The sequence below is a fragment of the Dendrobates tinctorius genome, unplaced genomic scaffold, assembly GCF_039654945.1.
Source record: "Dendrobates tinctorius isolate UK_male_01 unplaced genomic scaffold, ASM3965494v1 ptg000057l, whole genome shotgun sequence".
NCBI lineage: Eukaryota > Metazoa > Chordata > Amphibia > Anura > Dendrobatidae > Dendrobates > Dendrobates tinctorius.
In genome coordinates, this window is record NW_027361725.1 from 21,203,836 (window position 1) to 21,226,651 (window position 22,816).

The following is a 22,816-nucleotide window of genomic DNA, read 5'->3' on the forward strand; positions in this document are numbered from 1 at the left end:
AGTACATTTCCCATCCATTGTAACCTGCAGTTCTACACTGAATTCACTTGTGGCTTTATAAAAATATGACAAGTCCACTTATGTTACAAAATATATAATTGCTTAATCTTTTTTACTTGTGCAGGTACAAAAAGGAATGTTAACTGGCACCATTCATCAAGTAATAAACCTTAATATCACTTTGTAAGTTAAAAGGGCTTCTCCAATATGTGAGTTAGGAAATATCAAAACATCCACTTCAAAATTAAGTCAAACACAGATCCATCTTCAAATGAAGTCAACTCCCAAACAGCTGTAGTTTTGGTAGAGATGGTTAAATTGACGTAATGCAAATAAAATTTGAGTCAATTTTTTTGAAATCTGCTGTACTTTATGAATTTGATCAATTTGCTTCATGTGAATCACCAAAAATGATTGCAACCATTTTAAACAACGCAGATACTAGCATCAGCCAGAGAAGGCTCATATAACCTTGGGTGAGGTCGGGCAGACTTCAGGATATTGCCCTGCAGCACTCACATTATTTGGTATTGCACAGCCAATTAGGAGGGACTATCATAGCCTGTATAAAAGCCAAGGCATGGAATGCAGCTGCAATTTAGGGTCTAATCTGGATATTGAGAGGTCATCACAGCTCACAGCTTAGCCGAAAAATTGAAAAACATTATACAAATATTACAGACAGACTTATTGAAGAAAATTAGTATTATAGTGTGAGAAGAATGCTCACATGCAATTGATAAATGGAGAGACAAAGAGTAGAGTGGGTAACATCAGTGCCAGCGATTGATCATACAGTGATATAGTGTAGCTTGTTGCTGCTATATTTTAGTTACATTTTTTTTTATCTTTCTTCATGCAGAAGCAAGCAGGAAGTCAACTCAATCTTTCTCACAGAAAAAAAATGAATCTCAGTGTCTGTAAGAGAAAATACGTGTGTGGTGAGAAAAACCTGGAAACCAAACAAAAGTATAGTGGAGGCAATGTCATCCAAAAAAGAGTACTGTCATGTGCAAAAAAGAACAGTGCTGTCATTTTTCCAAAGATCTTATGTACTTACTCTGCAGTTAGCTCAGGAGCAGGTTATGCCGCAAATGCTGTTGGTGGAGGTGGCTCAACAGTTCCTGAATGGACTGAAGACTGTCGTAGTGTCAATTAGCACTACAAAGGCATTGTAAGAATGGGAATTCTTTTCCATGTTGCCAGCCAAAAAATGGCAGTCAGAATGAAAAATATAAAAAAATATTTAAAATGAAACCATATAGTTCATATGCGAGATGGGCAAGCTCATTCCCAAGGAAACATGATTTTGGAACAGTGTGGCTGTACTACAATTGGGTAAAGTAAGTGATGGTCCATGCATGGCCACAGCCATGATGATGAGTGGGCATTCTTACCATTCTTATGTGGTGAAGCACACCCTTCAGACTTAGCTTTGCAAAGCAAAATGGAAATCAATGGAGATTCAACCAGTGCAGGTGTGTATATCTATGGAACATTCAGTAGCTATGGATCCAACCAGTGCAAGCATGCATGTAGCTATAGAAAGCAAAGCAGATTCCACCAGTGCAGGCGTGCGTCTAGCCAAATGCTGCGATTTTCTGATCCTTGATAAAGATAAATCCACTCTCTATCATGGTATCATGGTACCACTGTGACATTGTATAGTTAAAACCAAAAAAACTGAGTTGGACTATAAGCTGGTAAACATATAAAGTGTAAGAGCATGATCACACTGTGGTCGTTTCAGAGACAAAACCCAATAAAAAAAATAAAAAAAACAAAAATGAGCATAGACCCTACAGCAAGTAAATCAGTAAATGGTAATAGTACATGTACAGTGGGGTAAATAAGTATTTGATCCCTTGCTGATTTTGTAAGTTTTCCCACTGACAAAGACATGAACAGTCTATAATTTTAAGGGTAGGTTAATTTTAACATTGAGAGATAGAATATCACAAGTAAAATCCAGAAAATCACATTGTATAAATTATATAAATTTATTTGCATTTTACAGCGAAAAATAAGTATTTGATCCCCTACCAACCGTTAAGAGTTCTGGCTCCTACAGACCATTTAGATGCTCCTAATTAACTTGATACCTGCATTAAAGACAGCTGTCTTACATAGTCACCTTTATAACAGACACCTGTCCACAGACTCAATCTGTTAGACTCTAACCTCTACAACATGGGCAAGACCAAAGAGCTTTCTAAGGATGTCATGGACAAGATCATAGACCTGCACAATGCTGGAATGGGCTACAAAACCATAAGTAAGGCGCTGGGTGAGAAGGCGACAACTGTTGGTGCAATAGTAAGAAAATGGAAGAAATACAAAATGACTGTCAATCGACATCAATCTAGGGCACCATGCAAAATCTCACCTCATGGGGCATCCTTGATCATGAGGAAGGTGAGAGATCAGCCAAAAACTACACGGGGGGAACTTGTTAATGATCTCAATGCAGCTGAGACCACAGTCACCAAGGAAACCATTGGTAACACATTACGACGTAAAGGTTTACAATCCTGCATTGTCCGCAAGGTCCCCCTGCGCAAGAAGGCACATGTGCAGGCCCATCTGAAGTTTGCCAATGAACACCTGGATGATTCTGTGAGTGATTGGGAGAAGGTGCTGTGGTCAGGTGAGACAAAAATTGAGCTCTTTGGCATTAATTCAACTCGCTGTGTTTGGAGGAAGAAAAATGCTACCAAGACGCAAAGAATACCATCCCCATTGTCAAGCATGGAGGTGGAAACATTATGTTTTGGGGGTGTTTCTCTGCTAAGGGCACAGGACTACTTCACCGCATCACCGCATGGGAAAATGGATGGAGCTATGTACCATAAAATCCTGAGTGACAACCTCCTTCCCTCCACCAAGACATTAAAAATGGGTCGTGGCTGGGTCTTCTAGCAAGACAATGACCCAAAATATACAGCCAAGGCAACAAAGGAGTGGCTCAAAAAGACTAGCAAGACAATGACCCAAAACATACAACCAAGGCAACAAAGGAGTGGCTCAAAAAGAAGTGCATTAAGGTCATGGATAGTGTTGAGCATTCCGATACCGCAAGTATCGGGTATCGGCCGATACTTGCTGTATCGGAATTCCGATACCGACTTCCGATATTTTTTCAATATCGGAATTCGGCATCGGAATCGGAAGTTCAAAGTTGATTGACAGCCTGACATCATCATGATGCGCGGTGTGTGCGCATCATGATGCGCCGTCATTTCGGGCCTTCCGGGGGTCTCTGCCGGCCTGCCGGGGGGCTGTGTGGACTGCCCGGGGTCTGTACCGGCCTGCCGGGGGGCTGTGCCGGCCTGCCGGTGGTCTGTGCACCCTGTGGGGGTCTGTACCGGCCTGCCGGGGGGCTGTGCCGGCCTGCCGGTGGTCTGTGCACCCTGTGGGGGTCTGTACCGGCCTGCCGGGGGGCTGTGCCGGCCTGCCGGGGGGCTGTGCTGATGTCCGGGGGTCTGTGCAAGCATCGTCCGATGGGACTACAAGTCCCATCTGGCGATGCCTGCTACCATGACAGTGATTGACACATTAGCCAATGATGGGACAGTAGTAGTCCCATCATCCGGCTAATGTGTTAAATGTTAAAAAAAAAATACTACATACATACTACATGCATGCTACATACATACTACATGCATGCTACATACATACTACATGCTACATACATACTACATATATACTACATGCATGCTACACACATACTACATGCTACATACATACTACATGCTACATACATACTACATGCTACATACATACTACATATATACTACATACATACTACATACATGCTACATACATGCTACATACATACTGCATGCTACATACATACTACATACATACTACATACATACTACATACATACTACATGCATGCTACATACATACTACATACATACATACATACTACATGCATGCTACATACATACTACATGCATGCTACATGCATGCTACATACATACTACATGCTACATACATACCACATACATACTACATACATACTACATGCTACATACATACTACATATATACTACATGCATGCTACATACATACTACATGCTACATACATACTACATGCTACATACATACCACATATATACTACATACATACTACATACAATACATTCATACAATACATACATAGACATACAGTACATATAACATAGAGTAACATACTTACCAATACTTGTCACATTGTTCCCCGAAGCCATTGTCTTTTCCGGAATAAATATTAACATAACAAACCACAAAAATACTCACCCACGATCCGAAGCAGTCCACGAGTGTGTCCCACGACGATCTACGGGCTGCAGGAATCCAATGACGGAAGGTAGGTATCCTTCCGCACTGTATTCCTCCGCCACTTAAAAAAAAAAAAGTCCCTAGTCTCACTTTATGCCATTGCTGCATGTAGTATGTATGTATGTATGTAGTATGTATGTAGCATGCATGTAGTATGTATGTAGTATGTATGTAGTATGTATGTATGTATGTAGTATGTATGTAGCATGCATGTAGTATGTATGTAGTATGTATGTAGCATGCATGTAGCATGCAGTATGTATGTAGCATGCATGTAGTATATATGTAGTATGTATGTAGCATGCATGTAGTATATATGTAGTATGTATGTAGCATGTAGCATGTATGTAGTATGTATGTGGTATGTATGTAGCATGTAGTATGTATGTAGCATGCATGTAGTATATATGTAGTATGTATGTAGTATGTATGTAGTATGTATGTGGTATGTATGTAGCATGTAGTATGTATGTAGCATGCATGTAGCATGCATGTAGTATGTATGTAGCATGCATGTAGTATGTATGTAGCATGTAGTATGTATGTAGCATGCATGTAGTATGTATGTAGTATGTATGTAGTATGTTTTTTTTTTTTTTTTTTTAACATTTAACACATTAGCCGGATGATGGGACTACTACTGTCCCATCATTGGCTAATGTGTCAATCACTGTCATGGTAGGAGGCATCGCCCGATGGGACTTGTAGTCCCATCGGACGATGCCTGCACAGACCCCCGAAGCCTGCACAGACCACCGGCAGGCCGGCACAGCCCCCCGGAGCCTGCACAGACCACCGGCAGGCCGGCACAGCCCCCCGGCAGGCCGGCACAGCCCACCGGAGCCTGCACAGACCACCGGCAGGCCGGCACAGCCCCCCGGCAGGCCGGCACAGACCACCGGAGCCTGCACAGACCCCCTGGCAGGCCGGCACAGCCCCCCGAAAGGCCCGTACAGACCCCAGAGAGGCTGTACAAGGCAAAAACAGGGTTTTTCTTATTCCGATACCGGAAGTCCCATAGACTTGAATGGGACTTCCGGTATCGGAATCGGCGATACCGATACTTTTTTTAAAGATCGGCCGATCCATTCCGATCCGATACTTTGAAGTATCGGACGGTATCGCTCAACTCTAGTCATGGAGTTGCCTAGCCAGTGTCCAGACCTTAATCCCATAGAAAACTTATGGAGGTAGTTGAAGCTCCGAGATGCCAAGTGACAGCCTCAAAATCTTAATGATATAGAGACGATCTGCAAAGAGGAGTGGACCAAAATTCCACCTGACATGTGCGTAAACCTCATCATCAACTACAAAAAATGTCTGACTGCTGTACTGACTGCCAACATGGGTTTTGCCACCAAGTATTAAGTCTTGTTTGCCAGAGGGATCACATTATTTTTTCTCGCTGCAAAATGAAAATAAATTTATACAATGTGATTTTCTGGATTTTATTTGTGATATTCTATCCCTCAATGTTAAAATTGACCTACCCTTAAAATTATAGACTGTTCAGGTCTTTGTCAGTGGGCAAACTTACCAAATTAGCAAGGGATCAAATACTTATTTCCCTCACTGTAAATAACCTAAAGTACTTAGTTAGCCCTAGTTTGATCAAAACCTCATAAAAGCCATCCCACGAAGTCAAGGTGTACCCATTAGGAAGTTCCTAATTAGTCTCTACTATTTAAACCTTACCATGTGTTAAAGGAAGCTGACGTGCTCATTTATTTTTTCCCCCTTGGTTTTGACTGTCTGTATCATGCAGCAGGCCAGCTGCAGCATGGATTAATTGAAATCTGCTATGGATAGCTGATGGCTGTAAAGAAATGCAAGTGCGTAATAGGGTCTTATCCACATTAAATGTTGATAAATAATGGTAAAACCATTCACTTTATGTGGTTGTTTGAGCCACAACACTTATAGAGCCTGAAAACCATGATACAGAAGCTTCCATGAAACAGTAGATTTAAGCAGTGTCAGACAGAAGAACATTGGGCCCCCTGGAGGATTTGATTCTGAGGGCCCACTTTTCACCCCCACTCAAGAGCCCCATAGCAACTGCAAGGTTTGCACTATGAACTCTCCTGAAGGAGAAGCCAGGGCCCACCGGAGGATTCTCCGGTTCTCTGGTGGGCCAGTCCAACCCTGGATTTAAGTAGCAGTGTTCCTGCACCCTCTGGAATATAGCACAAATAGTGGTAAAATAACACAGTGGTCCAAAATGTCTACAAACTCTACAGATTGACAGGCTCTGCTCAAGCCCTTGTGATCTACTACTTTTGAGTTGGCAAGTTTACTTCACATCAGTATTCTACCTGGACTATCAAATAAGACAAATCACTTGTCTGAAAGATCAGTAACCATTTAATTAACTGGTTCTTACTTGCTGTTAGGTAATGGTTTATTCACCTATATTGGGAACCATGTGTGTGAGTATGTCTTCACCTTCGAATTTTAGAGTGACCTTCCAAAAAAAAGTCATCCCTTAAATGAAGAACTATAACTAATACATTTAAATGAATATGCAGTGGCGTTAGCAAGTATTTACCCTTTAACATCGGGATATCTCGCTAATGAGAGGCTGATCCCTTAAACTTGTCATTCTGTCACTAAATACCATTTAGTTCATCATTTGAGACATAGAAGAATGCAGCTGCAGCATCTAAATTTCTTTAAGAACTTACACTCTGGCTTCATTTAAGGAAAGATCGGATCGTGTTCTCTACAGGATTAGACATCTACATTTTAGGTCTATAAAGACTCGAGGGACAGCTTAATATGATCCACAACAAAATCTCCAGCTGCTGTTAATAGGAATTAAATGAGATAGATTGCTCAGTAATATATTCAATTACTGCATTAGATGTTTGCATGGATGACCCCAACCATAGACCTCCCCATCGTACACATTAGGCTAAGCCTTGAACATTATAAACATGGATGCTTGATGCACTTCTCTACATTTATGGTACACAATAGTTAATTATAGGGGTAAAAACAATGGATGAAGTAAATATAAGTGCTATATGGAGTGGCCAAAACTATATCAGCACTACGTCTTTACCGAGATGTTGATGATAATTAATATTCATCTTCACGACATTTCAAAATTTCTGTAGGTTGGTTTCCAGGGATCGTCTTTAGTAACAGTTGTTAGCGGGTTTTGTTCCCCACTCCATGGTTAGATTTGTGCTTTTGAGTTTGACATGTTTTCTCAACGAGCGACATCTCATGAAAACACGATGTATTTTGGGGGAAGCAATGTGATAAAAGCAGAAAAAGGACTTGAAAAACAGAGTTGAGTTCTGCCAGATAAGTAAGTGACAGAAATGAAATGTCACATCTGGATGAAAAAAAAGAGAAGAGGAAAAAAAAAACATTTCATCTCCATAGCTCTATAAACAAATCTAAACACAGATAATTAGGTACGTAACAGAAAGCTCGTTCAGATCACAGCTTACTACATCTTTTAATGGGTTCATCTGTGCTGCTTCTTCTGGTATTTACTTATGTGCATAGTATATTATTGCAAAAACGTGTTGCTCAGGGTGATGCTGAGATATGTGCTGCGCTCAGAAGATGGCTCGGTGGTTGGCAGCACATTTATAAATACATATAAAAGAAGAAAGATGCGCCATTGTGCTGTGCTATTAAACACTTGCTTTACACATTCAGAATAGACTGCATTTGTAGGTGACTTCTGATTAAAGAGAAAAATAATTTAGATATATGAACTTTATTTCACACGGAGACGCATATCACACACATATTTAGCTGTTTTTTTTTCTGTTCTAGATTGGCTTGTCACCCGGCGTACTGGCTCTAGGTTAATTTTAACATTACTGTATTACAAATAAACTGGATACTTGAAAAGCTGATGTCATGGGTTGAGAGGTTTTGCAGTTTTTGAAGAAAATCGACCACAAACATTAAAAGCTGGCATCAACCCTCAGATCAGTGAGTCGCTGTAGCTGTTATATTTATGTAGAAATCAAAGGTACGCGGGATGCGGTGATGAGCAGGAGGCAGAGCAACAGTTAAAGAGTTTATTACAGGGGATACTCCACGCAGGGAGAAAAAGAGTTATGAGGGGAGTAAAACTGAGTAATGTAGAAGGGTAAGAATGAACGTTTATGAAACAGGTAAACTTATCAGTCTGATGGTTTCCGGGCAGAGGAAGCTTAAAATCTCATGGTGGTGCCGCAAGTGATGCGTGAAGTCTCTGGCCTGATCCTGAAGAAAGTTGAGGCACTGTCTCCTGATGGAAGCGGCATATCCTGGCTCTCCTAGGTGAGGTCCTGGGTTCCCAGAGCAACGTACGTGGTGTGGAGTAGTCTGTGGCACCACCGGAGTGTGACTCAACTCAGTGGCGGAGGCGGGGAGGGAAGCGTCCCAGCTCTGTATGGTTCACCAGGTCAGAATTAGGCTGCGTGCCCTCGGCAGTCAGCGGAGCAGTGCGGGAAGGATTCTCGGTCACAGGATTGAACGGACACCCAGGTATAAGTTGCTCACAGGCAGTGTGCGCATGGGCTGGGGAGCTGCAGTGCGGGCCTGGATTATCGCGTCGCTCAGTGGGAATCCACCTTCTCCTGCTTCGCGCTCTGTCTTCCCGCCAAGTCTCTCGCTTTCAATGTGAAATGTATGAAATATGAGTAGCAATACAGCTTCTGAATATTAGCAAAAATGAGATGCTTTGCACATAATTTGGTAAATTCTTGTCTGCCCATCAACCAACGTCAAGATGGTCTCAAAAACTGATGGGTCCCTACGTATCAATGTGAATACCTCTTTTTGGCTGATGTCTGAATTCCAGGGTGAATGTTAACACCTCTCTCAGTAAAGACTGCATTTATGCATTGTTTTTTGTATATTGTATATGGAGGTAGCTGCTCTTTGTATGCACCTATTCATACTAGCTTGGATGTGCCCATCAGTCTTTTACTATTTGTATGTTACCTCACTGACCGAGCACTCTGCCTTTAACATGTGGTGATTTTAATTGCAGCAGCATCCTACCTACCCATAAATGCAGGCTTTACTGAGAGAGGTGATCACATTCACCCAGGAATTCAGACATCAACCTAAGGCCCGGATCACACATGCAAGGAATACGGCTGAGTCTCGCATGTTAATACCGGCACTCCATATATTGCTATGCAGCCACACGCTCCGATCTGAGTACCGGCGGCAGTGCAGGGTATTAACATGCGAGAGTCGGCTGTATTCCTCGCATGTGTGATCCCGGCCTATGAGAGGTATTCACATTGATACATAGGGACCCATCAGTTTTTGAGACCACCTTGACTTTGGTTGAAGGGCAGACATGAATTGGCCAAATTATGTATGAAAGCATTTAATTTTTTCCTAATATTCAGAAGCCGTATTGCTATTCATATTTCATATATGTCACATTGACATGCTTTAGCACAATAGAGTGCAACTTTTTTTGTACACAGCTGTGATGAATTGCACAGGCAAAGGGGGTGTCCACTTTGCTCACCTCGGGGGAGGGGAGAGAAGGACCCAGCAGGATCCGTCGAAGCTGCAGATTTTGGAATTTTAAGGAACACGATTCTGGAGAGAGAGAGAGAGAGAGAAATTTTTGGTGCCAGAAAGACTTTTGGGGTTAAATTAAAGGAACAGAAATGATTCCATGCATAATCTTTTGAAAAAAATGGAATCTGACGCCGGATCCACTTTTTGACGGACAGCGATGGATCTGCCACCCATAGGCGTCCATTCTAGCAGATGACGGACACCGACGGATCCTTCGCTGTCCGCCTTTTCGACGGTGACAAAAAACGTTTAACTCCATATCAACATGGATTTATGAAGGATCGCTCCTGTCAAACTAACCTGATCAGCTTCTATGAGGATGTAAGCTTTCAAATGGACCAAGGAGAATCATTGGATGTCATTTATCTCGACTTCTCTAAAGCATTTGACACTGTCCCACATAAAAGATTGGTAAGTAAGATGAGAAAGCTTGGGCTAGGGGAAAATGTGTGTAGATGGGTAGGTAGCTGGCTGAGTGATAGAAAACAAAGAGTGGTTATTAATGGTGCTTACTCAGATTGGGCCAGGGTTACTAGTGGGGTACCACAGGGTTCTGTATTGGGCCCCAAACTATTTAATATATTTATTAATGATCTAGTGGATGGCTTACACAGTAAAATATCATTATTTGCAGATCATACAAAACTATGTAAGGTAGTTAACACAAAAGAGGACAGTTTGCAACTACAGACAGATTTGAGTAAATTGGAGAATTGGGCTGAAAAATGGCAAATGAGGTTTAACACAGATAAGTGTAAGGTTATGCACATGGGAAGGAGAAACAGAAACTATAATTACTTACTAAATGGGAAACTGCTGGGGAAATCAGATATGGAAAAAGACTTAGGCATCTTAGTCAATAAGAAGCTAAATTGCAGTGCCCAGTGTCAGGCAGCTGCCACCAAAGCAAATAGGATCATGGGATGCATTAGAAGAGGTCTGGGGACACGAGATGAAAACATAATTCTCCCTCTGTACAAATCACTCGTCAGACCACACTTGGAGTATTGTGTGCAATTTTGGACGCCGGTGCTCAAGAAAGACATTACTGAACTTGAAAGGGATCAAAGGCGGGCTACTAAAATGATAAATGGAGTTGGTTTAGGCAAGAAAGTGAAAGAACTGGGAGCGCAGGTGTTCTTCTCTTCCATCCTCCCAGTGGATGGCCATGGAACAAGGAGGTGGAATAAGATTCTGCAGGTGAACAACTGGCTGCGTCAATGGTGCCGTCTGGCACCATCCGTTTGGATTTCTGGATCACGGAGTGAATTACCTTTACGATGGACTACTTGCTAGAGATGGGGTGCACCTTGCGAAGACTGGAAAACATGTATTCGGAAGTCGCCTTGCTACACTTGTAAGGAGAGCTTTAACCCCTTCACCCCAAGGGTGGTTTGCACGTTCATGACCGAGCCAATTTTTACAATTCTGACCACTGTCCCTTTATGAGGTTATAACTCTGGAACGCTTCAACGGATCTAGGCGATTCTGAGAATGTTTTCTCATGACATATTGTACTTCACTTTAGTGGTAAAAATTTTTTGCTATAACTTGCGTTTATTTATGAAAAAAACAGAAATATGGCGAAAATTTTGAAAATTTTGCAATTTTCAAACTTTGAATTTGAATGCCCTTAAAACAGAGAAATATGTGACACAAAATAGTTACTAAATAACATTTCCCACATGTCTACTTTACATCAGCACAATTTGGGAAACAACATTTTTTTTGTTAGGAAGTTATAAGGGTTAAAATTTGACCAGCGATTTCTAATTTTTACAACAAAACTTACAAAACCATTTTTTTTAGGGACCACCTCACATTTGAAGTCACTTTGAGGGGTCTATATGGCAGAAAATACCAAAAAGTGACACCATTCTAAAAACTGCACCCCTGAAGCTACTCAAAACCACATTCAAGAAGATTATTAACCCTTCAGGTGCTTCACAGGAGCAGAAGCAACGTGGAAGGAAAAAATGAACATTTAACTTTTTAGTCACAAAAATAATATTTTAGCAACAATTTTTTTATTTTCCCAAGGGTAACAGGAGAAATTGGACCCCAAAAGTTGTTGTTAAATTTGTCCTGAGTACGCTGATACCCAATATGTGGGGGGGAACCACTGTTTGGGCACATAGCAGGGCTCAGAAGGGAAGGAGCCCCGTTTGACTTTTTCAACCTAAAATTGGCTGGAATTGAGATCGGACGCCATGTTGCATTTGACGAGTGTCTGATGTGCCTAAACAGTGGAAACCCCCCACAAGTGACCCCATTTTGGATACTAGACCCCCTAAGGAACTTATCTAGATGTGTGGTGACCACTTTGAACCCTCAAGGGCTTCACAGAAGTTTATAACGCCCGGGCGTGAAAATAAAAAATCATATTTTTTCCACAAACAGTATCATTTAGTCCCCAATATTTTGTTTTCCCAAGGGTAACAGGAGAAATTGGACTCCAAAGGTTGTTGTCAAATTTGTCCTGAGTACGTTGATACCCAATATGTGGGGGGAACCACTGTTTGGGCACATGGCAGGGCTCAGAAGGGAAGGAGCCCCGTTTAACTTTTTCAACCTAAAATTGGCTGGAATTGAGATCGGACGCCATGTCGCGTTTGGCGAGCGTCTGATGTGCCTAAACAGTGGAAACCCCACACAAGTGACCCCATTTTGGAAACTAGACCCCCTAAGGAACTTATCTAGATGTGTGGTGACCACTTTGAACCCCCAAGGGCTTCACAGAAGTTTATAACACCCGGGCGTGAAAATAAAAAATCATATTTTTTCCACAAACATGATCATTTAGTCCCCAATATTTTGTTTTCCCAAGGGTAACAGGAGAAATTGGACTACAAAGGTTGTTGTCAAATTTGTCCTGAGTACGCTGATACCAAATATGTGGGGGGGAACCACTGTTTGGGCACATGGCAGGGCTCAGAAGGGAAGGAGCCCCCTTTGACTTTTTCAACCTAAAATTGGCTGGAATTGAGATCGGACGCCATGTCGCATTTGACGAGTGTCTGATGTGCCTAAACAGTGGAAACCCCCCACAAGTGACCCCATTTTGGAAACTAGACCCCCTAAGGAACTTATCTAGATGTGTGGTGACCACTTTGAACCCCCAAGGGCTTCACAGAAGTTTATAACACCCGGGCGTGAAAATAAAAAATCATATTTTTTCCACAAACATGATCATTTAGTCCCCAATATTTTGTTTTCCCAAGGGTAACAGGAGAAATTGGACTCCAAAGGTTGTTGTCAAATTTGTCCTGAGTACGCTGATACCCAATATGTGGGGGGGAACCACTGTTTGGGCACATGGCAGGGCTCAGAAGGGAAGGAGCCCCGTTTGACTTTTTCAACCTATAATTGGCTGGAATTGAGATCGGACACCATGTCGCGTTTGACAAGCGTCTGATGTGCCTAAACAGTGGAAACCCCCCACAAGTGACACCATTTTGGAAACTAGACCCCCTAAGGAACTTATCTAGATGTGTGGTGACCACTTTGAACCCCCAAGGGCTTCACAGAAGTTTATAACACCCGGGCGTGAAAATAAAAAATCATATTTTTTCCACAAACATGATCATTTAGTCCCCAATATTTTGTTTTCCCAAGGGTAACAGGAGAAATTGGACGCCAAAGGTTGTTGTCAAATTTGTCCTGAGTACGCTGATACCCAATATGTGGGGGGGAACCACTGTTTGGGCACATGGCAGGGCTCAGAAGGGAAGGAGCCCCGTTTAACTTTTTCAACCTAAAATTGGCTGGAATTGAGATCGGACGCCATGTCACGTTTGACGAGCGTCTGATGTGCCTAAACAGTGGTAACCCCCCACAAGTGACCGCATTTTGGAAACTAGACCCCCTAAGGAACTTATCTAGATGTGTGGTGACCACTTTGAACCCCCAAGGGCTTCACAGAAGTTTATAACACCCGGGCGTGAAAATAAAAAATCATATTTTTTCCACAAACATGATCATTTAGTCCCCAATATTTTGTTTTCCCAAGGTTAACAGGAGAAATTAGACTCCAAAGGTTGTTGTCAAATTTGTCCTGAGTACGCTGATACCAAATATGTGGGGGGGAACCACTGTTTGGGCACATGGCAGGGCTCAGAAGGGAAGGAGCCCCGTTTGACTTTTTCAACCTAAAATTGGCTGGAATTGAGATCGGACGCCATGTCGCATTTGACGAGTATCTGATGTGCCTAAACAGTGGAAACCCCCCACAAATGACCCCATTTTGGAAACTAGACCCCCTAAGGAACTTATCTAGATGTGTGGTGACCACTTTGAACCCCAAAGGGCTTCACAGAAGTCTATAACACCCGGGCGTGAAAATAAAAAATCATATTTTTTCCACAAACGTGATCATTTAGTCCCCAATATTTTGTTTTCCCAAAGGTAACAGGAGAAATTGGACCCCAAAAGTTGTTGTCAAATTTGTCCTGAGTACGCTGATACCCAATATGTGGGGGGGAACCACTGTTTGGGCACATGGCAGGGCTCAGAAGGGAAGGAGCCCCGTTTGACTTTTTCAACCTAAAATTGGCTGGAATTGAGATCGGACACCATGTCGCGTTTGACGAGTGTCTGATGTGCCTAAACAGTGGAAACCCCCCACAAGTGACCCCATTTTGGAAACTAGACCCCCTAAGGAACTTATCTAGATGTGTGGTGACCACTTTGAACCCCCAAGGGCTTCACAGAAGTTTATAACACCCGGGCGTGAAAATAAAAAATCATATTTTTTCCACAAACATGATCATTTAGTCCCCAATATTTTGTTTTCCCAAGGGTAACAGGAGAAATTGGACTCCAAAGGTTGTTGTCAAATTTGTCCTGAGTACGTTGATACCCAATATGTGGGGGGAACCACTGTTTGGGCACATGGCAGGGCTCAGAAGGGAAGGAGCCCCGTTTAACTTTTTCAACCTAAAATTGGCTGGAATTGAGATCGGACGCCATGTCGCGTTTGACGAGCGTCTGATGTGCCTAAACAGTGGAAACCCCACACAAGTGACCCCATTTTGGAAACTAGACCCCCTAAGGAACATATCTAGATGTGTGGTGACCACTTTGAACCCCCAAGGGCTTCACAGAAGTTTATAACACCCGGGCGTGAAAATAAAAAATCATATTTTTTCCACAAACATGATCATTTAGTCCCCAATATTTTGTTTTCCCAAGGGTAACAGGAGAAATTGGACTCCAAAGGTTGTTGTCAAATTTGTCCTGAGTATGCTGATACCCAAGATGTGGGGGGAACCACTGTTTGGGCACATGGCAGGGCTCAGAAGGGAACGAGCCCCGTTTAACTTTTTCAACCTATAATTGGCTGGAATTGAGATAGGACGCCAAGTCGCGTTTGACGAGCGTCTGATGTGCCTAAACAGTGGTAACCCCCCACAAGTGACCCCATTTTGGAAACTAGACCCCCTAAGGAACTTATCTAGATGTGTGGTGACCACTTTGAACCCCCAAGGGCTTCACAGAAGTTTATAACACCCGGGCGTGAAAATAAAAAATCATATTTTTTCCACAAACATGATCATTTAGTCCCCAATATTTTGTTTTCCCAAGGGTAACAGGAGAAATTAGACTCCAAAGGTTGTTGTCAAATTTGTCCTGAGTACGCTGATACCCAATATGTGGGGGGGGAACCACGGTTTGGGCACATAGCAGGGCTCAGAAGGGAAGGAGCCCCGTTTGACTTTTTCAACCTAAAATTGGCTGGAATTGAGATCGGACGCCATGTTGCATTTGACGAGTGTCTGATGTGCCTAAACAGTGGAAACCCCACACAAGTGACCCCATTTTGGAAACTAGACCCCCTAAGGAACTTATCTAGATGTGTGGTGACCACTTTGAACCCCCAAGGGCTTCACAGAAGTTTATAACACCCGGGCGCGAAAATAAAAAATCATATTTTTTCCACAAACGTGATAATTTAGTCCCCAATATTTTGTTTTCCCAAGGGTAACAGGAGAAATTGGACCACAAAGGTTGTTGTCAAATTTGTCCTGAGTACACTGATACCCAATATGTGGGGGGAACCACTGTTTGGGCACATGGCAGGGCTCAGAAGGGAAGGCGCCCCGTTTGACTTTTTCAACCTAAAATTGACTGGAATTGAGATCGGACGCCATGTCGCGTTTGACGAGTGTCTGATGTGCCTAAACAGTGGAAACCCCCCACAAGTGACCCCATTTTGGAAACTAGACCCCCTAAGGAACTTATCTAGATGTGTGGTGACCACTTTGAACCCCCAAGGGCTTCACAGAAGTTTATAACACCCGGGCGTGAAAATAAAAAGTCATATTTTTTCCACAAACATGATCATTTAGTCCCCAATATTTTGTTTTCCCAAGGGTAACAGGAGAAATTGGACTCCAAAGGTTGTTGTCAAATTTGTCCTGAGTACGTTGATACCCAATATGTGGGGGGAACCACTGTTTGGGCACATGGCAGGGCTCAGAAGGGAAGGAGCCCCGTTTAACTTTTTCAACCTAAAATTGGCTGGAATTGAGATCGGACGCCATGTCACGTTTGACGAGCGTCTGATGTGCCTAAACAGTGGAAACCCCACACAAGTGACCCCATTTTGGAAACTAGACCCCCTAAGGAACATATCTAGATGTGTGGTGACCACTTTGAACCCCCAAGGGCTTCACAGAAGTTTATAACACCCGGGCGTGAAAATAAAAAATCATATTTTTTCCACAAACATGATCATTTAGTCCCCAATATTTTGTTTTCCCAAGGGTAACAGGAGAAATTGGACTCCAAAGGTTGTTGTCAAATTTGTCCTGAGTACGCTGATACCCAATATGTGGGGGGGAACCACTGTTTGGGCACATGGCAGGGCTCAGAAGGGAAGGAGCCCCGTTTGACTTTTTCAACCTAAAATTGGCTGGAATTGAGATCGGACACCATGTCGCGTTTGACGAGCGTCTGATGTGCCTAAACAGTGGAAACCCCCCACAAGTGACACCATTTTGGAAACTAGACCCCCTAAGGAACTTATCTAGATGTGTGGTGACCACTTTGAACCCCCAAGGGCTTCACAGAAGTTTATAACACCCGGGCGTGAAAATAAAAAATCATATTTTTTCCACAAACATGATCATTTAGTCCCCAATATTTTGTTTTCCCAAGGGTAACAGGAGAAATTGGACTCCAAAGGTTGTTGTCAAATTTGTCCTGAGTACGCTGATACCCAATATGTGGGGGGGAACCACTGTTTGGGCACATGGCAGGGCTCAGAAGGGAAGGAGCCCCGTTTAACTTTTTCAACCTAAAATTGGCTGGAATTGAGATCGGACGCCATGTCGCGTTTGACGAGCGTCTGATGTGCCTAAACAGTGGTAACCCCCCACAAGTGACCCCATTTTGGAAACTAGACCCTCTAAGGAACTTATCTAGATGTGTGGTGACCACTTTGAACCCCCAAGGGCTTCACAGAAGATTATAACACCCGGGCGTGAAAATAAAAAATCATATTTTTTCCACAAACATGATCATTTAGTCCCCAATATTTTGTTTTCCCAAGGGTAACAGGAGAAATTAGACTCCAAAGGTTGTTGTCAAATTTGTTCTGAGTACGCTGATACCAAATATGTGGGGGGGAACCACTGTTTGGGCACATGGCAGGGCTCAGAAGGGAAGGAGCCCCGTTTGACTTTTTCAACCTAAAATTGGCTGGAATTGAGATCGGACGCCATGTCGCATTTGACGAGTATCTGATGTGCCTAAACAGTGGAAACCCCCCACAAGTGACCACATTTTGGAAACTAGACCCCCTAAGGAACTTATCTAGATGTGTGGTGACCACTTTAAACCCCAAAGGGCTTCACAGAAGTCTATAACACCCGGGCGTGAAAATAAAAAATCATATTTTTTCCACAAACGTGATCATTTAGTCCCCAATATTTTGTTTTCCCAAAGGTAACAGGAGAAATTGGACCCCAAAAGTTGTTGTCAAATTTGTCCTGAGTACGCTGATACCCAATATGGGGGGGGAACAACTGTTTGGGCACATGGCAGGGCTCAGAAGGGAAGGCGCCCCGTTTGACTTTTTCAACCTAAAATTGGCTGGAATTGAGATCGGACACCATGTCGCGTTTGACGAGTGTCTGATGTGCCTAAACAGTGGAAACCCCCCACAAGTGACCCCATTTTGGAAACTAGACCCCCTAAGGAACTTATCTAGATGTGTGGTGACCACTTTGAACCCCCAAGGGCTTCACAGAAGTTTATAACACCCGGGCGTGAAAATAAAAAATCATATTTTTTCCACAAACATGATCATTTAGTCCCCAATATTTTGTTTTCCCAAGGGTAACAGGAGAAATTGGACTCCAAAGGTTGTTGTCAAATTTGTCCTGAGTACGCTGATACCCAATATGTGGGGGAGAACCACTGTTTGGGCACATGGCAGGGCTCAGAAGGGAAGGAGCCCCGTTTGACTTTTTCAACCTAAAATTGGCTGGAATTGAGATCGGATACCATGTCGCGTTTGACGAGCGTCTGATGTGCCTAAACAGTGGAAACCCCCCACAAGTGACACCATTTTGGAAACTAGACCCCCTAAGGAACTTATCTAGATGTGTGGTGACCACTTTGAACCCCCAAGGGCTTCACAGAAGTTTATAACACCCGGGTGTGAAAATAAATAATCATATTTTTTCCACAAACATGATCATTTAGTCCCCAATATTTTGTTTTCCCAAGGATGACAGGAGAATTTGGACCCCAAAAGTTGTTGTCAAATTTGTCCTGAGTATGCTGATACCCAATACGTGGGGAGGAACCACTGTTTGGGCACATGGCAGGGCTCAGAAGGGAAGGAGCCCTGTTTGACTTTTTCAACCTAAAATTGGCTGGAATTGAGATCGGACGCCATGTCACGTTTGACGAGCGTCTGATGTGCCTAAACAGTTGAAACTCCCCACAAGTGACCACATTTTGGAAACTAGACCCTCTAAGGAACTTATCTAGATGTGTGGTGAGCACTTTGAACCCCCAAGTGTTTCACTAAAGATTATAATGCCCAGGCGTGAAAATATAAAATCCTGTTGTGTTCCCACATAAATGGTCATTTAGTCCCCAATTTTTAATTTTCCCAAGAGTAACAGGAGAAATTGGACCCCAAAAGTTGTTGTCCAATTTGTCCTGAGTACCCTGATACCCCACATGTGGGAGAAAACTACTGTTTGGGCACACGTCAGGGCTCGAAAGGGAAGTAATGACTTTTTGGAAAGCAGACTTTGATGGGATGGTCTGCGGGCGTCATGTTCCATTTGCAGAGCCCTTGATGTTCCTAAACAGTAGAAACCCCCCACAAGTGACCCCATTTTGGAAACTAGACCCCCTAAGGAACTTATCTAGATGTGTGGTGAGCACTTTGAACCCCCAAGTGTTTCACTAAAGATTATAATGCCCAGGCGTGAAAATATAAAATCCTGTTGTGTTCCCACATAAATGATCATTTAGTCCCCAATTTTTAATTTTCCCAAGAGTAACAGGAGAAATTGGACCCCAAAAGTTGTTTTCCAATTTGTCCTGAGTACCCTGATACCCCACATGTGGGAGAAAACTACTGTTTGGGCACACGTCAGGGCTCGAAAGGGAAGTAATGATGTTTTGGAAAGCAGAGTTTGATGGAATGGTCTGCGGGCGTCATGTTCCATTTGCAGAGCCCTTGATGTTACTAAACAGTAGAAACCCCCCACAAGTGACCCCATTTTGGAAACTAGACCCCCTAAGGAACTTATCTAGATGTGTGGTGAGCACTTTGAACCCCCAAGTGTTTCACTAAAGATTATAATGCCCAGGCGTGAAAATATAAAATCCTGTTGTGTTCCCACATAAATGGTCATTTAGTCCCCAATTTTTAATTTTCCCAAGAGTAACAGGAGAAATTGGACCCCAAAAGTTGTTGTCCAATTTGTCCTGAGTACCCTGATACCCCACATGTGGGATAAAACTACTGTTTGGGCACACGTCAGGGCTCGAAAGGGAAGTAATGACGTTTTGGAAAGCAGACTTTGATGGAATGGTCTGCGGGCGTCATGTTCCATTTGCAGAGCCCTTGATGTTCCTAAACAGTAGAAACCCCCCACAAGTGACCCCATTTTGGAAACTAGAACCCCTAAGGAACTTATCTAGATGTGTGGTTAGCACTTTGAACCCCCAAGTGTTTCACTAAAGATTATAATGCCCAGGCGTGAAAATATAAAATCCTGTTGTGTTCCCACATAAATGATCATTTAGTCCCCAATTTTTAATTTTTCCAAGAGTAACAGGAGAAATTGGACCCCAAAAGTTGTTGTTCAATTTGTCCTGAGTACCCTGATACCCCACATGTGGGATAAAACTACTGTTTGGGCACACGTCAGGGCTCGAAAGGGAAGTAATGACGTTTTGGAAAGCAGACTTTGATGGAATGGTCTGCGGGCGTCATGTTCCATTTGCAGAGCCCTTGATGTTCCTAAACAGTAGAAACCCCCATAAGTGACCCCATTTTGGAAACTAGACCCCCTAAGGAACTTATCTACATGTGTGGTGAGCACTTTGAACCCCCAAGTGTTTCACTAAAGATTATAATGCCCAGGCGTGAAAATATAAAATCCTTTTTTGTTCCCACATAAATGATCAGTTAGTCCCCAATTTTTAATTTTCCCAAGAGTAACAGGAGAAATTGGACCCCAAAAGTCGTTGTCCAATTTGTCCTGGGTACTCTGGTACCCCACATGTGGGAAAAAACTGTTTAGGCACACGTCGGGGCTCGAAAGGGAAGTAGTGTTGTTTTGGAATGCAGACTTTGATGGTCTGCTGGCGTCATGTTCCATTTGCAGAGTCCCTGATGTGCCTAAACAGGAAAAAAACCCACATATGACATCATTTTGGATACTAGACCCCCAAAGAACAAATCTAGATGTGCCCCCAACTAATCTAATGTAAATTAGTAGTGCATGGAGGTGTGGTACAATTTGAAGCAATCCTTCATGCACAGGCCAGATTTTTCGGGGCAGGTGTCGCATTGATAAGTGGTGTCCCTGCGTATTCCTTTTTTGTAACACACTCGACACCTTTTTTGCGGCTTACCTTTTCTTGGGGTTGGCGGGACCACCCCCGGAAAATGCTGACCTGGGACAATACGAGCACCTTCAGTACCAGAAGTACTGGGACCCGCTCCTTCCTGAGCGCCAAACATCAGGGCCTTAACCACTTCCTCCTGGAAATGAAGGTACGCCGTATCGCTGGGGCATGCACATTGTGACAGCAGGAATGCGTTGAGCATTGCCATTTGGACGATGTGCACGGCCAGCTTTTTGTACCACGCCTTGGCCTTCCTCAATGCATTGTACGGTTGGAGGAGTTGATCGGAGAGATCAACTCCCCCCATGTTTTTGTTGTACCCCACTACACATGTCGGTTTGCGGACCTGTGTAGATGTACCCCGTACAGTGCAGAGGGTACTGCCATCACCGTGTATGGTGGTCAAGAGATGGACATCTCTCTTGTCCTTGTACTTGACCACCAGCAGGTGGTCGCTACATTGGGCTCTGCTCTCACCTTTTCGGAGCATCTGCCCAAGTAGCGTCTTCGGGAGGCCTCTCTGATTTTTGCGGACAGTACCGCAGGCTGCGGTATGTCGCTCAGAGAGGGATTTGTAGAGTGGGATGCTGGTATAAAAGTTATCAGTGTAGAGGTGATAACCTTTATCCAGCAGTGGGTGCACCAAATCCCACACAATTTTCCCACTCACTCCCAGGAAAGGAGGACACTCAGGGGGTTCAATCTGGGTGTCCTTCCCTTCGTAAACTCTAAACTTGTGGATGTACCCTGAGGTACTCTCACACAACTTATAGAGTTTGATTCCGTACCTGGCCCTCTTACTGGGCAGGTATTGACGGAATTGCAGCCTTCCCTTGAAGTGAACCAAGGACTCATCCACGCAGATGTCCCTTTGGGGCACGTACACTTCAGCAAACTTTTTGTTGAAGTGTTCGATGACTGGCTGAACTTTGAACAGACGGTCAAAGTTGGGGTCATCTTGTGCGGGACACTCTGCATTATCAGTATAATGCAGAAATTTGTGGATGGCCTCAAAACGCGTCCGGGCCATGACCATTCGGAACACTGGAGTGTTGTATAAAATATCAACACTCCAATATTGCCGAATTTCCGGCTTCTTCAGTATCTCCATATGGAGGACCAGGCCCCAAAACTGAGTCATTTCAACTGCGTCTACAGGAGACCAGTTTGAAAATGTTGAACGCGGGTTTTGCTCCAAAAATTGACGAGCGTACAAATTAGTTTGCTCCACCATGAGGTTAACAAAATCCTCAGAGAAAAAGACTTTGAAAAAGTCAATTTCTGTGAGGCCGGTGGTGTCAAACTTGATTCCTGATTCTGCCACAAAATCAGGAATCAGTGGCTCGTAATTTTCGGGGGGCGAGGTCCATACGGGGAGCACTGGGTCAGCTGTGGGCATGGTGGGCGCTGCCTCATCTTCTGTCCTGGAGCGTCTGCGTGGCGGTTCCGCAGGACCCGAGGAGGAAGATGAGGAGGGGGAAGAGGAAGAAGAAGAGGATGAAGAATCCGAAAAATAAAGAAAAGTCGTCATCCAAATCGCTATTAGTGTCGGAGGCAAGTAAAGCATATGCCTCCTCCACTGAATAGCGCTGTTGGGATGAATTTGACGACATTTTTGTGTAAACATGGTGCTTGGGTGTACACTTTATTGAAAACTGTATGTGTACGTGAGGGGGGGAGTGATTGGTGTAAACTTTCTGTAAAGAAAAAGCTGTGGAAAAAAGTCTAAAACAGCAGGCTCTAGCTGATAAGTGTCACTTATCAAAACTAGGCTGCTGGATGTGCGCACGGGGTGGCGCAAGGGGGGGTGAAAAAAAAAAAAAGGAAAACGG